At 45.0% G+C, this 17,770-nt stretch overlaps 2 protein-coding genes across 10 annotated transcripts in view; one reads left to right on the plus strand and one right to left on the minus strand.

The window, feature by feature from the left end:
• The window catches only part of RREB1 (ras responsive element binding protein 1), a 142,311-nt gene that overhangs the window by 79,887 nt on the left and 44,654 nt on the right, over window positions 1–17,770 (plus strand). The window lies entirely within an intron of this gene.
• The window catches only part of LOC311618228 (histone-lysine N-methyltransferase SETMAR-like), a 407,000-nt gene continuing 390,490 nt past the window's right edge, over window positions 1,261–17,770 (minus strand). The window contains exon 2 of the mRNA XM_084875612.1: window positions 1,261–1,301. The gene's annotated coding sequence lies outside the window, so the exon portion shown is untranslated. The remainder of the gene's footprint in view (window positions 1,302–17,770) is intronic.

The raw sequence follows: 17,770 nt of genomic DNA on the forward strand, positions 1-17,770 counted from the left end.
CCACTTGGTCACAATTTGTAATTATTTTCATATATTGATGGATTTGATTTGCTAGAATTTTTTGCCAGTATTTATGAAAGATACTGGTCTGTAGCATTCTTTTCTTATGATGCCCTTATCTGTTTTTTGTACAAGCCTAATAGAGTGAGTCAGAATATATTTCCTCCTATTCTGTTTCTTTTTTCAAAGACTTTCTGAAGATTTAGTATTAAGTCTTGAAATACTTGGTGAAATTTGCCAATGAAGTCACATGGGCTTTTCTTTCTGAGCAGTTTTTTAAATTACTAATTCAATTTCTTGTGATAGGTCACATTTTCTATTTTTTCTTGAGTTGGTTCCAGTAGTTGATGTCTTTTCTATAAGTTATCTAATTGGTTGGCATACAGTTGTTCATGGTATCCCTCCATAATGTTTTTTGTTCTGTGAAATGAGTGGCATTGTATCGTCTTTCATTGATTATTTTAACTAGTGTCCTCATGCACAGATTCGTGCATGGTTGGGGCTCCTCTGGGTGGCCTGTGGGGATCAGCTCAGGTTCTACTTGCTGCTCTCACTCATGCTGGCCCTCTGTGCCTGCCATGTGCTTGTGTCCAGTCAGTCCTGATTGTGAGAGGCTTGTGCTGCTGCAGCAGCACTCGCCAACCATGAGCCCTGAGTCTGTCTGGTACCCTCCCAAGGGGAGTGGCCTGCGGGATCGCGCCCAAACCGGCTCTCCAACATCCCCTGAGGGGTCCCAGATTGCGAGAGGGTGCAGGCCAGGCCGAGGGACTTCACCAGTGAGTGATTGGGCTGGGGAGGGGCCTCAGGAGGGCTCCAGGGCATGTCTGGCCCATCTCACTCTGTCCTGATCAGCTGGACCGGTCCTAGTGTCTGCCCCTTGTTGTCAGTGAATGTCCTAGAGACTGGTCGACCAGTCAACTGTCTTCTCCCTGGTGGTCAGTGCACGTCATAGTGAGTGGTTGAGCAGCCTTAGCATATCATTAGCACTTTGATTGGTTGAACAGTTGACTGGTCATTGGATGACCAGACACGTAAGCACGTTAGGATTTTATTATATAGGGTAATTTGAGTCTTTTTTATTTTTATTTTTTTAAATATATTTTATTGATTTTTTTTTTTTACGGAGTGGAAGAGATAGGGATAGAGAGTTAGAAATATCGAAGAGAGGGAAACATCAATCAGCTGCCTCCTACACACCCCCAACTAGGGATTGTGCCAGCAACCAAGGTACATGCCCTTGACCAGAATTGAACCTGGGACCTTTCAGTCCGCAGGCTGACGCTCTTGCCACTGAGCCAAATCTGTTTCGGCCTTTTCTATTTTTTTTTTTTTTCCTTGGTCTAGCTCAACACTTGTCAATATTATTGGTCTTTTCAAAGAAATGACTTTTGGTTTTATTGATTTTCCTCTTCCTTTTCTGTGTTCTATTTTATTAATTTTTTACTGTAAACATTATTTTCCTCTGCTTGTTTCAGGTTTAGTTTGCTCTTTTCCCAATGCTTTAAGGTAGAGAAGATAAGGTTTTTTATTTGAGTACTTCTTTTCTTTTAGGCATTTACAGCTATAAATTTCCCTTTAAACATTGCTTTAGTTACATCCCATAAGTTTTTGTGTGTTGTATTGTTTGGGTATACTAGTACATGGATAGACTTAAAAATGATTTTGAATTTTTTATAGCACAGCCCTTGATATTATCTTAATATACATTTCTCATTTATGAATAGCATAGGTTGGAGTTGTTGGTAAATTACTGTTTATAAATATTTTTTAAACAAGGCCCTAGGGATGTATGTTTGTGTAATTTGGAGTTCCGTGCTGATTTTACTTGTGCATCTTCTTGGTTTGGAGGAGAGGACTAATTGTTGGGGACCAAGTGCTAGTCCTAATTCTGCAGAACTTTGTAGCAATTGCTTAATTTTTCCGTACTTTAACAAAATGCCATAGTAAAACATTATTTAGAACTTATGCTAAAAAATGTCATAATGTTTGTGATAGCATTCTGAAGGCCTGCAGTGTACTATGGAAATGTCTCTGATAGGGGTGTGTTTCTGAGTTTGTATTGTCAGCATTGAAGGCACCCTTGTGATAATCTGTGGGTGGTGTGCCACTCTTAGCTGTGTGACCCTGGACAAGTTATTGGACCCTCTCTGTGTCTTAGTTACTTCATTCGTAGAAGGCAGTGATATCTGTCCTAACCTGGGAACGTTGTGGGGATTCATAAACTAACGCATGCAGAACACTTAGGATGACGTTTGTTAAATAGTACTTATAATAAATGGCCACTAATGTTGTTTGTGCCACTGAGGGAAAATGCACCAGTAAGCATTCATGGAATGCCAGAGAATAAACAGAGGTGGTTTTGTCTTTGTTTTGCTTCTTGCTATATGAAATCTGTAATTTCAATAACAGCAATTATTTAGCATATTTGAGCTTATCACACAATATTTATTTTATGTTCTCTGCAGAAAATTGCAGATAATGGGTTAAAAGAATATTTGTTTTTTTGGTAATCAATCATAATCATTACCATCTTCATTTGTTGGTGAAACTGTACTTTTGGGGGGAAAATTCTGAAAGTGTGAAAACAGCTACAAAAATGTGCCGGAGAGAGTAGTTAGATTTATTTGTCCCGGTGGATCTGTTCCAGAATCGAGCTGAGATCTCTCCTAAGCACATACCTGTGTTACATTAATCAGGGGCCAGAGCTGTCCCGGGACATGTGTGCAGGAATGAAACAGGCGTGAAAACCCAAACTGATTAGCGGCATCCTGGCTGATTTTGAAAGCATAGAAGGAAGTCAGTGGACTATGAATTTTGTGCTGAAGACCAGAGTTCTTGTTCTCATGTTCCTTCTGTTGGTTCTACCGCCTGAGGTCTGAGGACCAGCAGGACTGAGTAGAGCCAGAGCTGCCTGCGGGGCTCCGGAGCCCATGCTGGGCTCTGGGTGCCGAGGATTCCCTGTGTATGGATTTGAAGATGCATTTCTATGAGGCTCAGTTCCATTAGGCTGGTTTAGGAGCACGTAGTTCACCTGCCCCAGCCTCCTGCGCACCCCTCCCCCGTTCTGAAGGTCATCAGCACATGCACATGTGACACGTATCTCCGTGCGCACATTCCTCCAGGTCGGCCTTGCCTGCTGGTGTTTACTGTGAGCAGCTGCTGTGGGAGACAGGTCTGGGCTCCACCCGGACCTGTGTTGCTGCAGCACTCGGGAGCTCGCTCTGCATCTTACCCCAAGACCGCCATCCTTTTCAGGTTCAGGTTATTCTAAACTAATATTGATGTACTCATTGTAATCACCCACTTTTATATAGAACAACTCACTTTTATTTCTTTTAGTCATTTTATGAGGATATGTTAGATATCTTTGTTTATGCGGTCAGTCTTTTTATCTTTTTCTTAAATTGATTTTAGAGAGGAAGGAAGGGAGAAGAGAAAGAGAGAGAAGGAAAGAGAGAAAAAGGGAGGGAGGAAGGGAGGGAGGGAGGGAGGGAGGGAGGGAGGAAGGAAGATTGATTTGTTGTTCCACTTATTTATGTATTCATTGGTTGATTCTTGATGTACCCTGACTGGGCATCAAACCCACAATCTTGGCATATCAGGATGGTGCTCTGACTAAACTACCCGGCCAGGGCACGGGTCAGTCTTTTTGTAGTTTCTTGTATCTTAGTTTTATGAGAGGGCCATCAGCACATAATCATCCTAACAGAATTATTAGTAAAAGAAAATAAACTTCACAGAATCAGGTAGCATATTAAGTTATGTTAATCATGTTGACAGTTGCATTGTAAGCTCTGATAAAGCCCATAACTTATAACTTAATTGTAGTAAATAAATTTAAATGATATTTTAAAAGTAAATGTATATTTACTAACTAGGAAGACTAGAGTCAATGTAAATTCGAGCTCATTTTGAAGAAGGTTGGGGAAGAGACCATCTCAATTTATTACCATATCTGGTACAGTATTTCAAGTTGCCACTTCCCTGTCTGCGGATTTTTGTGTTTTGAGGTTTGAAAATTCTTTATCCCAAATCTAACCACAGCTTAGATCGGAATAGCAGGTTGCCATCAAGTACAAAATATGTATCATGGAAACATCACTGCAGCTCCAGCTTTAACTTCCCAGAACTCTTTATCAGTTGCTCCCACGTTGAAAACTTGGACTGAGTGGTGCTTGTCTTCCAAAACAAACTTGGGAAACTGAGCCAGGGCACGCCCTTGGGAGAGCTGGATGTAGGAAAAATGGCATGGAGCTTTATGATTTGCAGAAGTTTCCGGAAAATGCGAGGCTGCAGAGCTTTGAAGAAGTAATGATACTTGAAAAGAGAGGATTGAAACAGACCTCATTTGGAAGAAATCCTATCTCTGCAATGGCTGTTTTTTATTTGTTTGTTTTTGCAAACTGTAATTGCCTTGGGAAAAGCAGGAAATTAACTCCCACTTTGCTCCTTGTTTCACAAACTATAGACTCACGCTGTGGAGCATGTGTTACGGTAAGAACACGCTGAAGTCCCTGGCAGGAACAAACTTTCCTAACTCACTCCTCCATGCATCCTCTGGGGAGCAGGGATGTGCTCTCATTTCTGCTGTGGTGCTGTGAGGGTGACGACGGGGGAGGAGACCGCTGGCACTTCCTCTCGTTGTTTGCCACGGGCTCTCCTCTGCGGCAGCCGTGGCTCTGTCTGTTGCTGAGTGCAGGAGCACAGGCCTGAGGATGCCGTTGGGTAGAGGACAGTCTCCAGGAGCAGAGGCTTGTGTGTCCCTGCTGTGCTGGAAGAAACGTTCGCTGCGCAGAAACGCGACCCACTTGTGACAAATGAGACCACGAAGGCTCTGGATTTAGCGCCGCTCTCCAGTGCACAGGCGGAGCCAGCCTTGGCACGCACAGCCCAACGTGGGCATTTGAACAGGTGGCAGCATTAAAGGACAGGAGCAGAGGCAGGGCAGTGTCTTGGAAGGGGATAGTCGCTCCTTTACCCTCAGAGCCCAGCGGGAGGAAGCTCTGGGAACTTGTGTCGTGGTAATATCGGATTTCTAAAGACACGCTGTATCCAGCTGCAGTGCTCGCCTGCCTCTCGGGAGTGGAGGTGGCCACTCGAGTCAGCTAGCTCCATCGTGAAACAGGTCTTAGTCACCAGGTCCTGCTCCCCTGACAAGCTCCTGTGAGGGAAGGAAGGTGTGCTAGTTCACATGGGAAGAAATTGTTTTTAGGATAAAAATCTGTGTGCCACCCAACCCAGGACAATATGAACATTTGCTTCCTTCCTTTGAAGTACCTGTTTAAAAAGGGGAAATGATTATATAATAACATTTCAGTTACCTACAACACGGGGAGAAAATATATTTTGTGACTGCAAGGAGGCCGTGGCCAGTGCTCTGAGACCACGTGTGCAGCTCTCTGCACAGATGGTTGAGGGCTGTGCACATGAGGTGTCGATGCTACAGACACAGCCCAACCCTGCGAACTGGCCTGGACATACAGCCCTGACGAGGTGGTGCTCAGTGAGTGCTTGGCAGTGTGCTGGGCATCCAGGCAGTGTCTGTGCATTCGGTGCTCTGTGCGCTGAAATAGACACAATTCAGATACAGCTTAAAAACATTTCTCTAACAAGTGTTTAAACTTTTTCTTTTTAACTAGAAAAAATAATTCTAGGCTGTTTGATTATTTTTAAACGTTGTTAGCCTTTCTTTACGTCTCATTGACTGGAATTGAAGCCTGTTTGCTCTGGTTCTAGCTTCAGTAGTGGTTTACTAGAGGCGGCCTCTGTGTCCTCAGAGCGCTGCCTTCCCCTCGGGGGCGGGCCTGTAACGATGCTCCAAGGTGGCGAAGGGAGCCTTCCTTTCTCCACCTTCCGCAGGGTGACATTTTGCTCACAGAGTTTGTTGTTGTGAGAATTAAATGCTGTGATATATACCCAAGCCTCAGATTCTCGTAAGATGTTCAACAGATTATAATTCCCTTCCTTTCCCATCTCCCCTAGGAAAACTTAACCCATCAGTGCCTTCTGCATGCTGGTAAGCAATGTATTTACACACCAAGGAAGTAGACTCTGTGTACCCTTCAACCTGGAGGGTCCGTAGGCTGTGTTCTAAGAACCCAGCAGTCTGAGACGGTGTTTTGTAAAGTAGCTGTGTGCCTTAAGCCTAAATTTCTTTTACCAAAGTGTGCAGATCTGTACTGTTCGAATGCCTTTTGGAGGAATTTCTTGTTTTGAGGTGTTTTTACATTTCTTATGTGGATTAGCATGTATGTCAACAGGTGAGCATTTGTGGTCCCTTTCAGAATTCTTTACATCTTAGAAATCGTCACAGCTCAGGAAGCTATCATTATTCCCCGAGAAAAGGAACAGGTCAGTGGAAACAGGGAATTGTGACCTTGCACACCTGAAACTAATAAAATGTATGTCCATTATTCCTCAACTTAGAAATAAGGACTGGTCAGAGAGATTTGCCGCAGGATTGTATTATTCACATAAGATAAAAAGCATAAGAAAATAGCAGAGCTGTCAGTTGACGCATTTCAGTTGACAGTCTCCTGTGCAGATTCTTATTGTATTTGCTGACATTCTCTAAAACATTTCCCTTAGTTTTTTTTTTTTTCTTTTTCAGTATTCCTTAACAGTCACAATAATTTGGGTATTTTTTTAAAAGGATATTTTAAAAATGTGCTCACTTTGACTCTGCATTTTTTTCTGGGGGGCAGTTATGCCAAAGGGCTCTCTCATAAACAAGCTCGGGACACCGGGGAGGCCTTTTTCACCTAAACTGATTCTCGAATTTACGATCTGCTTCATAATTAAATAGTTGATTATCACTTGGCTGGCTGGATGCTGATATTTATAATTTAGGTTCTCTTCTGTTTGGCAGAGCCGATGGTTGTCTATTCATTTGTTTTGGAGATTAAGCAGATGCAGAAAAAAATGTTCACTTGCATGCAGGCAGTATGGTGGCTTTGACATATCTTGTTGAAATATTTCAAAAGTTCAGTTGTACCAAGTAAGACTGATGAATGGCATCGCAGTCTGGAGCACCTTTGCTTGCCCACACTTGAACAGCCTGGCATTTGTGAGAGCTAGAAATTAGGTCACAGAAGGGAAGGTACGTGTTTGCCGGGGATAGGAGGAGGAGTGGAGAGCTGGCCGCTGCTCTGGAGTGCCCTGTTCTCCTCTCCCACCATGCCCTCTCTGCTGTCTTGACAACTTTGAACAGATCCTGAGTGTGTCCCATCTAGTATTATAATACAATAGTATTAAAGTGAAGAGGAGGAGGAGGAGGAAGAGGAGGGGGAAGAGGAGGAGGAGGAGAAGGTGGAGGAGGAGGAGGAGGGCGGCGAGCCTGGTCACCTGCGTCAGATCACAGACTTAAACCTGCAGGTGCTGGCCACAGTCCCACCACAGCACGTCCTGCTTTATGCCTTGCATTTTTCCGCCTTTGTTTAAATATTCAACCTGCCCAACCTGTTCGGGCTGAACAAGCTGGTGCTAGCAAACATCTAAACGTGCCCACTCACTGTCAACGTTTTTCTGATTTGTTAAGGAAGGTGATTAGCAACAAAATCTGCCCCCACCCTCTACTAAAGAGTAAACCAGCAGCACAGAAATGTTAGGATACATGTGCAGCGTGTTGGGTCCTCCTCAGCCTCCTCTTGGGCGTGTGCATTGCGCCCGTGGGTCTGTCGCCTCTGGCACCCTCCAAGATGCCCGGTTGATGGAGAGCTTGTTGGCTTTCAGTGGAGAGAGATTTTGTATTTCCTTAAATGGGGTTCATTGACATGTGGTGTCAGCACTTAACTCTTCAAAGGGATTGTTCTAGTGCTACAGGTGGGCGCACTGAGGTCTGCAATGTTCTGGGGTTCAGCTAAGATCTGAAGCGAACCTTGGCCCCTTCTTTCCGGCTCCTTCTCCCCCAGGCTCCCTGTGCTGGAATGCATCCTCGTCTCCCTGCAGCACATCACCTGGTGCTGTGTCCCTGTGGCCAGCGTGTGCCTCCTTAATCCCGCAGGTACAGAGTGCCTGCACTGCTACCGTCACACAGGGGCTCTCGCTGGCTGGTGCTCACAGGTGGCATTTTCATGATTTCTCTCTCAGAGATGAATTGTTGGTATCCCATTCCTTCTCTGCTCTTTCTCTCAGCCCCTCATAATATGACATGGTGTCCCCATAGTGGTGGTGACTCCTTTTCCCCTCACTCCTCCCTGCTCCCAGCGCCCACACCCCCCGCTCTCCAGGCGGCGGCAGGCCATCGAGAAGGACCATCCTAAGCACTACTTGTTCCTCTTCTGGAAGCGGCTGGGCAGCAGCAAACAGTGACTTGGCACCACCTTATTGTGGCGATAATATCTCTTCCTCCTCTGCAAGAAGAAAGAGGATGTGAAGAACTGGCTTCTGCCATCTTAAAAAAGCCAAAGCGGATTCCCTCAGGGCTGGAGTGAGAAAAGGTCTCAGTGACGTCAGCATTTCCATCCTGCCATGAGGCTGAGGTTTGGGGGTTGGCCTAACCGTCGTTCAGTAGCTGTTTGCCACCGAAGCACGCTCCGGCGGAGGGGGTGGTGGTGGCTTCCCTTAGGGACGATGGCTTTCTCCCTGAGACCACGGGTCCCGAGTCCTGCTGCAGGGCCAGCTCTGAGTGTGGAATTGGGATGCCAGCTGCATGGGAAGGTGGAAGAGATGGAGGCAGCATAGCCTGGGGAAGGAGCATGGTCTGGGGAAGCTCCCAGAAATAGCTAAAGGAAAGTGGCAGCCTCCTACTTATTCCTCAGGATTAGTGCAGGGAAGGCCAGGCAAGACCATGGCATCTCTGCACGGATGAGAGGGTTCTCTTTACCTCTGTGGTCTTTTGTTTGTTTTTTAAGAATTTGTGATTTTATATGGCAATATATACTGTGTATTTTTGTGGGTATTATTAGAATGTATCCAGGGAGCCAGATAGTGTCAGAAGCATGTTACAACAAATGAAAAATTTAGCAAAACTAGGAAAAACAGTACATGAGGGTTTAAAATGTACTGATTCTAAAGCACGATAATTAGGAACAGGGTCTAGAATTGAGATTTTTTTTTTTTAAAGGTTGACATTTATTGATACGGGCCGCCTGCCAGGCTCTCCCACGCTGTGTTCGGATGTCAGGAGGGGGGACGGACTTCAGAATGAGCGGCGAAGGGCCCTGTTTCCTCAGCAGACAGTAACTGGAAGACATTGTACTTTGGTTCTGATCTGTGGGCAGCAGCTCCCAGTGTCAGCATGGAAGTGGGGGCAAGGAATCAGTAGCCAAAAGGTTGCCTTTCTCCTTCCTGAAGGATGGCTGGGAAGATTGGGAACACTGAGGGAAAAATATTCTTCAGGCATCATCCTCTCAGCTCTTTTGATCAACAAGCAAGAGTTTGTACCAAGGTCTTAGGTGAGACCAAGATGAAGTAGGAATTGCCGTCTCCATCGTGACGAAGGAGACAGGAGCTGATGGGACAAGAGAACAGGCCTGGGGGGCAGCCAAAATGCCGCCTTGCATCGGGGTTGGAGAGCTCTGGCTGAGGAGTGGTAGAGATGGTGAAACTGAACCCCCAGCATACCCCTATTTTGAATTAAGATTTTTATGGAGTTTTGATTCATGGTGTTGGGCTGCAGTCAACAAGGCAGCAAGTGGGACGTGCTCTCTGGGCACCTCCCTTCCTCATCTTTTGCCCCTGAGCAGAGGCAAAGGCAGCGGGAGTAAATGAGTATTAGCACCAAGGTGCAGTCCTTTCCTCCGCCCTCGCCTGTGCGGTCACGTTGCCAGTGTCGGATGAGCCTGTGGGACCCGCTGGTTCATGCTGGGGGGAGCGGGGGGCAGCATCCGGCATTTCAGGAAGCACATCCGAGAGCCTTGGGAGCATTTCCACAGCCAGCCTGCAGACAGCAGACACGCCTCCCTGCGGTTTGCATGTCACGCTAGGCTGACTTCTAGATCTTTCTGAGAGTGCTGTCTCCTGGGTCAGCAAGGCTGCTTACACCATTGTCCAACCTTCCTCCGCACCCAGGTACAGCTGGTGTGACCTGCCTTCCGGATAAGCATGACTGAGCCTGAACAACACCCAAATTACTAGAAGGTGCCTTTGAGCTCACAGGTGGGGCCACACTGGGAATGGCTTGATTGATGATGCCTTGCCATCCTCTACCCCTTCACACCCCCACCCTATTCACCTCCATCTTCACTCCCCATCCCCTTGGTGGCACAGGACTCTGTGGACATTACAAGTCTCTCTCACAGCTCCCCACCCTAAACTCTCCCTCTAGACTTGTTACAGAAACATACACTAATCTTTCTGCAGACCTTCTTTTCTTTGGCCCACATAAAGGTTGTAGAGCTGTGGTGCTTCTCATGCATTCTCTCTGGTTGTCACAGGCTTTGCTAGGAAAGCAGAAGGAGCACGTGCGGTCGAATGGAGATGTGTCTGTGATCAGGCTGTAAAAACCCGTTTTAAACCTGTTGACTTGAGTTTGGCGGCCCCGAGCAGTACTAGGTACAGATTGTGTACAGTAAACTTGTGCAAGGACTGCTGGTGAGCCAGGGAGAGGTTTAATGCTTATATAAAAATGTCAGTCTCTGAGTCAAAAAGTTAACCAGATACTAGAACTGTATGGAGGATTAGAATTTCCCTGGCATCTAGTGACTCACACACGACCTGCTATGATTATCACCTGGAAGGTGTGTGGACACACCCAGGCTGCTGGGGCCAGGCCTGAGAACATGCATTTGTAACAGGCTCCCGGGTGACGCTGATGTTGCTGATCAGAGGACCACAGCTTGAAAATGAGTGCTCTAGGAGGCTGGGAGTATTCTCCTGGTACACTTCACTGAAGTGAAAACTGAAGCTGAGGTCACCTAAGTAACTTGGGGAGTCTCCATGGTTTCCAGGCGGTAGACCCAGGGCGCGGCCTGTGCAGGTCTTGCAGCTCCCAGACTGCCTAAGACTTCAGTGCCATCACGTGGTCGCTCTGCCTCCTACACTGTCTTCCCACTCAAATTTGCTTTTTTTCACCTATCCCAATTCCTGCTGGCTCCTCAGAGCAAGCCAGTGCTTGAAAGGTTAAGAGTTTACCTCTTTTTCCAAATCTACAGATTTGCATACCTAAGAAAGGTCAGCAGAAAGTTCCCATATTTGGAACTGGAAATGAGGAAGTTCAGGGAAGAAGGAAGATCTGTCTCCTTTGAGTTACTGGGTTGGCGGTCAGCTCTTGTACTAGTTGTACCTGGTTTAGCTCTGATATATTCCTTGCCCTTCTGGACAGCACACCCTAGCTTCCATGGATCTTTTCACATTTTAGAAAATAAGTGATTATGGGAGGAAAACTTTTGAGTTGAAAATCAGGATCCATATCAAAATTCAAAGTAGGCTCTTATCAGTGCTAAAAAGACTCCAATTTAGGCTGTTTTCCTAGTTTAGGAAACATCTGCAGCATTGGTTTGGTTGTTACTTCAAAAGCCCCTCTGGGTGTTATGAGCAGGAGAAAAAGAAAATGTCATCTGACTCTTGAAAGAGTTCTGATAAAATTCATTCCTCAGACCAGGTGTGGCAGGATTTCTACTAAAGTGGCATACCTCCAAAAGAAAATTCTAGAATTGTATGCAAAAAGCAGATGCTTACCTTGAGTTTGCATTAACTTCTCTGTACTGTGAATGTAGCTATAGTTTTTAATGCATGAATACAGGTTAATTCTAGTAGAGAAAATATTAGCAGATGTCCTCAGTGTTCACAATGGGCTGTTTTTTATTTAAGACTCTTATGTACTGTACAGTCTCCTTTCGAGTTTGCGAGCATTAAATCCTATTAAAAGAAGCTTAAAAGGTATCTCTGAAACTGAAGACATACGTTGTACTGATATTGCAGGTGTAACAGGTTTTCTGCATATTTACTTCATCTTGCCCTCCATTCAGTGATTCAACAAATAGTTATTCATTCCTTTATTCATCCATTCAGCCATTTTGGCAGCTATTTATTGACCACGTACTATGTGCCACCAGGGACTAGTGCAGAGAAGTATACAACACCACCTGAACATTGCATATTTCTCATCTTGACCAATCTAGAAAGTGTGAGAAGATGTTAACTGTTCAGGTGCAGAATGGAAGAGACAGCTCTTAGGAACTAACGTTGTGGCGTTGCTGTAAACACACACAAGGAAACCCAGCTCTGTTACAGCCTCTGGAGGTGGTGGTCCCATCCCTGTGGCCTTTACTCTTGGACCACATCCACATTGGTACTCACTTCTGACCCCACATTTTGTGATGTTCACAAACTGGAGAGTATTCCAAGGTTAGTAGTGATTAGTATCATTCGATTGAGCTCGGAGAACTGGCTAAAGGAGCTGGAGTTGTTTAATTTTAAGGAAGCTTTGGAAAAAGACAGTCGTCATTCTGAATGTAGACTGATTCCGTGTTGTCCCTGAGGACAGATAGACAAAGAAGGACAGAATTTTTGACTTAGCATGGTGAAGATGTCTAGCAATTAGCACTTGAAAATGGAGAAGTCCTTGTGCTGTAAGTCATCACAGAACTAAGCGATGGTATGTTTCTATCTGAACAGTGGTAGCCAGGACTTTCTGTGCTGAGTGGGAAGCTGGACAGCATTTCAACTCCCATTTCTGAGGTTCATTGCAATTTATTGGTTCTTAGGGTACATGGAAATTAGATGAATTAGCCCCCTAAATAAGACATAGGGAAAAATATACCCAAACCTTTTAAAGAAGAGAAATAGAACTATCTCATCTGCACCAGCCCTCCTCTCTGTTTTGGCCATGTTCTGCGGGAAAGAAGCCACGATAGGCTCATCATGGCGACTCGCCGGGCTTGCGGTGAGGGTTCGGGAAGAAGTGGACAGCCAGTGCAGCCACTCTTGCTACCCGAGACCAGAGAAGAATATCATTAACCACAGATCTCTACCAACTTCAGAAATGGTTGGAGCTCCCAACCCTGGCAGCTCAGCTATTGCCCGAGTTAAGTTCTTAAATGAACCTGCAACTGCTGATTACCATGTAGCTGAAAGGATGGATTGGGGACACTCTGTGTTTTGGCCATCACCCAGAGATTTAACCCTGTAATGGAGTACTGCTTGAGCTTTGAACCTAGGGCTCCAGCTGGGCACAGTGGGAAAATTGTTATGGGTTGGTGTGTTCAGCAGTCTCATACTTCCTACCAACCCCTCAAGACTGTGTCTGCTCCTTGCCTTTGACAGGGATGCACTTCAGGGCAGCTCTGGTTTTTCAGAATAGTCAGAGACAGACTGGAGGTGGGGAATGTTCTTGCCTGACCTCACAGCATTCACTCCCTATTGTAATTTTCTTAGTGTTTGCTATCAGCTGCTAGGCCTTGGGCAACAGTTGCTCAAAATGGAAGTGTGCAGGATCAGGTTCAAGCCCTAAGATTGCAGCCCATGATCCAGAACCCAGATCCAAAAGCCTGGCCTTTGGAGATGATTTGAAAGAGAAGCATGGACTCTGGTGTCGACACACCAAGGACCGTTCCATCCTAGCTGAGGCCCCGGATGTGTGAGCCTCTCACACCTGAACAGACGCATCTGCAAAATGACAGTAATATTCTATGTAGCATTCCCACCAGTCCTCACTGAGTACTCACTCTGACCCATCCTCTTCCTCTCTCTGTGGAAACAATTGTCGTAAATCCTAAGAACTAGACACGCTAGTATCACTTGGTAGAGAGGGGCACCCAGTGGACTGCTGACAGTTGTCAGTCTGGTTTCGTTTTCTCATGGGTTATGGCCTCATGTTCATCTGCACAGGTAACCTGTTGACTCTTTAAAGGGTATTCATTTTTTTTAAGTTAATTTTGAGTTGTTTATTGAAAAGGGTGGGTTTGGTACTAATTTGCCTCCCTTAGTGTTATCATACTTCCTCAATGCTTAGATGCTATGAAAAAATTCTTTTTACATTTCTAAAGTTGGAATGCACCATCCAGTAAATGTGGAAAGAAGCTTGTTGGCCTTTCTTTTTTCCCTCCAAACACTGATACTAAGTAGTGGTCTCCTTAAGTCATTAGAACAGAGCGAGTACCTAGAGTAGGGGTGTCGAACTCAATCAGAGAAGGGGCCAAAATCTAAAATCCAGCCTAAATCGCGGGCCGAATGGTTTACTGAACAGTCAGAAACTGACAATGTTAACCAGAAATGTGAATTTAAAATGAGTGGAACAATCTTTTCCTTAACAGTGCTGTTAACCAACTCACATGCTATCAAGCAAAACAGTAATATTGGTATCAAGCAAAACAGTAATATTGGAATGTACCTAAAATGCTCATTGTTTTGTTTTCTGGCTAGATGTCTGACACCGTTTTCCCCGGATCAATGAGTCAATGTTCGGTTTTATTTCTTGGGCTGTAGCAACCCGCAAAACAGCATGGAGGTTGTCATCGGTAATGCGTGATCTGTGCTTGTTTTTGTTCAGATTCATTATTGAAAACATCTGTTCACAAAGATAGGTGCTCCCGAACATGGATAGAATACGGGCAGCATGAAGTCGGAGCTCTGGCATTGAGTCAGGGGGCAGTAGAGGGTAGAAGTCCTCAATTTCAACATCCTGAAACCTTGATTTCAGGCCACTGTCAGACTGAAGCTCGATTATCTCCATCTGAAGGTGATGGGGCACATTGTTGACATCAACTGTAAAAGGATTGGCAAAGATGTCAAAGCCTGAGTGCTGTGTTCTAAAGTCAGAGAAGTGCCGCTCAAATTCACTTAGTAAACGGCTAACTTTGGTAGCCAGCCGACTGCAAGGAAAAGTACCAGAAATAGTGGTTGAGATACTCAAACAAACGGGAAAGTGGGCAAGATTGTCCTGTTCCAGTTGGGACTTCCATAGTTGAAGTTTACGCTGGAATGCTGTGATCATTTCAGACATCTTCGTGATGACTTGTTTGCGTCCCTGCAGCTTCAGATTCAGTTGGGCGAGATGCTCGCATATGTCACACATCATAGCAAAATCACATAGCCAGGCGGGATCCGATAGTTCAGGCAAGGGCTTTCCTTTACTTTCCATGAAAAGAGCAATTTGTTCTCTGAGCTCAAAAAATCTTTTGAGGACTGCGCTCTTGCTCAGCCATCTTACTTCTGTGTGGTATGGCACGTCTCCATGCTCTGCACCCACCTCCTGCAAAAACTGCTGGAACTGGCGATGATTCAGGCCACGTGCTCGTATAAAGTTAATAGTTTTAATGACTGTGGTCATTATGTCATTCATGTCCAGAACTTTTCCACACATAGCCTCTTGGTGGATAATGCAATGATAAGTAATCAAGGGTGTGTGGCAGTGACTTTTTTGCATTCTTTCCTTCATTAGTCCAACCAAGCCTTTCTTTTCTCCGCACATTGAAGGTGCGCCATCGGTAGTTAGCCCCACCAACTTTTCCCAGGGTAATTTAAAATTATTTATAGATTTCTCCACAGCCTCAAATATATCTCTACCAGTCGTCGTCCCATGCATGGCAGCTACATCCAAAAGTTCCTCAGTGACCGAGAGGTCGGTCTTCGTAGCACGTATAAAGATGGACAGCTGCGCTGTATCAGTGTTGTCTGTGCTTTCATCGATAGCAAGTGAAAAAGCGAGATAACTGCATGCCTGTTCGGCCAGCTGTGATGATAGATTTCCTGAGAGTTCTTGAACTCTATCTGCAATGGTGTTTCTTGACAAACTGACATTTTGAAAACTCTGTATCTGGTCTGGGCATACTTGCTCACACACTTTTAGCATGCATTGCTTCAAAAAGGCACCCTCTGAAAAACACCTTGAAGTACGGGCAATTTCTTCAGCCACTATAAAGCTTGCTTTCACTGCAGCATCATTTTTCGCTGTAGCCTTTGTAAACATTTGCTGCTGTGATTGTAGTTTGCCTTTTAGTTCTTTAACAATTTTATGCTTTTCTTCCAAAGTATATTTGCCATACTTAACATTATGTTTGGTGTCAAAATGACGACGTATATTGTACTCTTTCATCACCGACACTGTCTCATAACACAATATACACACTGGTTTGCCCTCTCTAAGCACAAACATGTATTTATTTTCCCATTTGTCATTAAATTGTCTGCCTTCACCATCAACTTTTCTTTTCCTGGACATTTTGGGATCAATATTGGCAGTAAAAGATGTAGTTTATTGGAAATCTGCGTTAGAAGGAAAAAGTTGAAAACTGCACAGGGATAGCTTGATTTGGCAGATGGAGTGGAGAAAAAAAAAAGTCAGTCAATAAATGCCTACCTGGGTACAGATAGCAGATTCTGTTGCGATTTTTATGCCTGCACTTTATGCCAGGAACTGGCAGCTTCTGCTGTGTATTTTTTATGCCCGCACATTCACTCTCTCCTCTGCTCTGCCACCCGCACAACCACATCGGATGCCGGACTATAGGTCACGCCCCCTGAATCTCGCGTGACTTGTTATCTATGCACATGCGTAATAGATAGCAAGTACGGGGGCTGGCGAGGCGGCCGGCGGCGAGATCACAAGCCTCCTATGTCACCGCGCGTCATTGTGATGGAACGCAGCAGAGTGCAGTGATGACAGCGCGGTGCGGGCCACATTGCAAGGCCTGGCGGGCCGGATTTGGCCCGCGGGCCTTGTGTTTGACATGTGTGACCTAGAGGAAGGCTGCTTGTTTTCATGAACTTTCCCAAGGCTTAGTGACCAAGGACTAACACCGAGCACCCTTTCCTGATGCTCTAAGTGGGCATTATGTTTGGGATTCTTTTCCCTTCTCTGCCGCTGAGTCTCTGCTCCACCACCGATTCCCCTGAGGACAGAGGTTTGGCCTGAACCCCCTTCCTTGAGGCCCATTTCCTTGAAGGTCAGGCCACGTCTAAGCAGCGGCAGCTGTTTGGGCTGGTGCTCTCTGGGCAGGGGCTAATGTAGAACGTGTCTATAGAACCAGAACAAGGGATGTCCATATCTTACCCTCCACAGCGCAGAAAGGACTCGAGGGTGTCGCAGAGAGGAAGCTGTGAGGGAAAAGCATTGTCTTGGCTGTGTCACTGAGTGGGTGGCCTGAGGCCTGTGTTGTGCTGCTTGTGGTTAGAGAACTTCTTCGCCTTTGCATCCTCAGCCTGTCTCCCCTGAAGAAGGCGCCCCCCAAAAGTGAACTGACCTTTTCACAAGTGTGATAGGGTCATTTATGAAAACTCTGCTGTTCTTCCCATTCCTGTGAATGTCTCCAGTCCAGTAATCCTGTGGAGGAGTGATTTATAAAAAGCTGTGGCTGCATTCTGACTTCGGCACAGTTGAACCCGTCAGAGACGATGGTGGTGGCGGTAATTGTCATTAGGAAGACTCAGCCTTTTATGTCACAGTGCAAGGACATTGAAAGTGACTGTCTTTTTTTTTATAACGTCATTCTTTCTTTCCCTGTTGGTCTTGATATCTTGTTTTTAGGATGTTTGTTTTAGACCTTGATAAAGTTAAGTCACTTTAAATCAGCTATCCATAAAACTCTCTTTTTGGAACCCATAAAACTCTGTATTGTAATATATATATATATATATATATATATATATATATATATATATATATATATATATATATATAATGAATATGTAGTACTTAACATCTATAGTCTCATAGATGTTAGGATTGCAACATGTAACTTATTTTATTGTTCCAGCTATTCCCATGAGCTATTAATCCATGCAATACCATGAATAACATGAAAAGGCTTTTGGGTTTTAATAAGCATCCCAGATATTTATTTCATCAGCACTTCCCAAATTTGACCTCTAACATCCTTCAGAAAGCAGA

This window comes from Pipistrellus hanaki (genome assembly GCF_964339955.1).
Source record: "Pipistrellus hanaki genome assembly, chromosome: 2".
Taxonomy (NCBI): domain Eukaryota; kingdom Metazoa; phylum Chordata; class Mammalia; order Chiroptera; family Vespertilionidae; genus Pipistrellus; species Pipistrellus hanaki.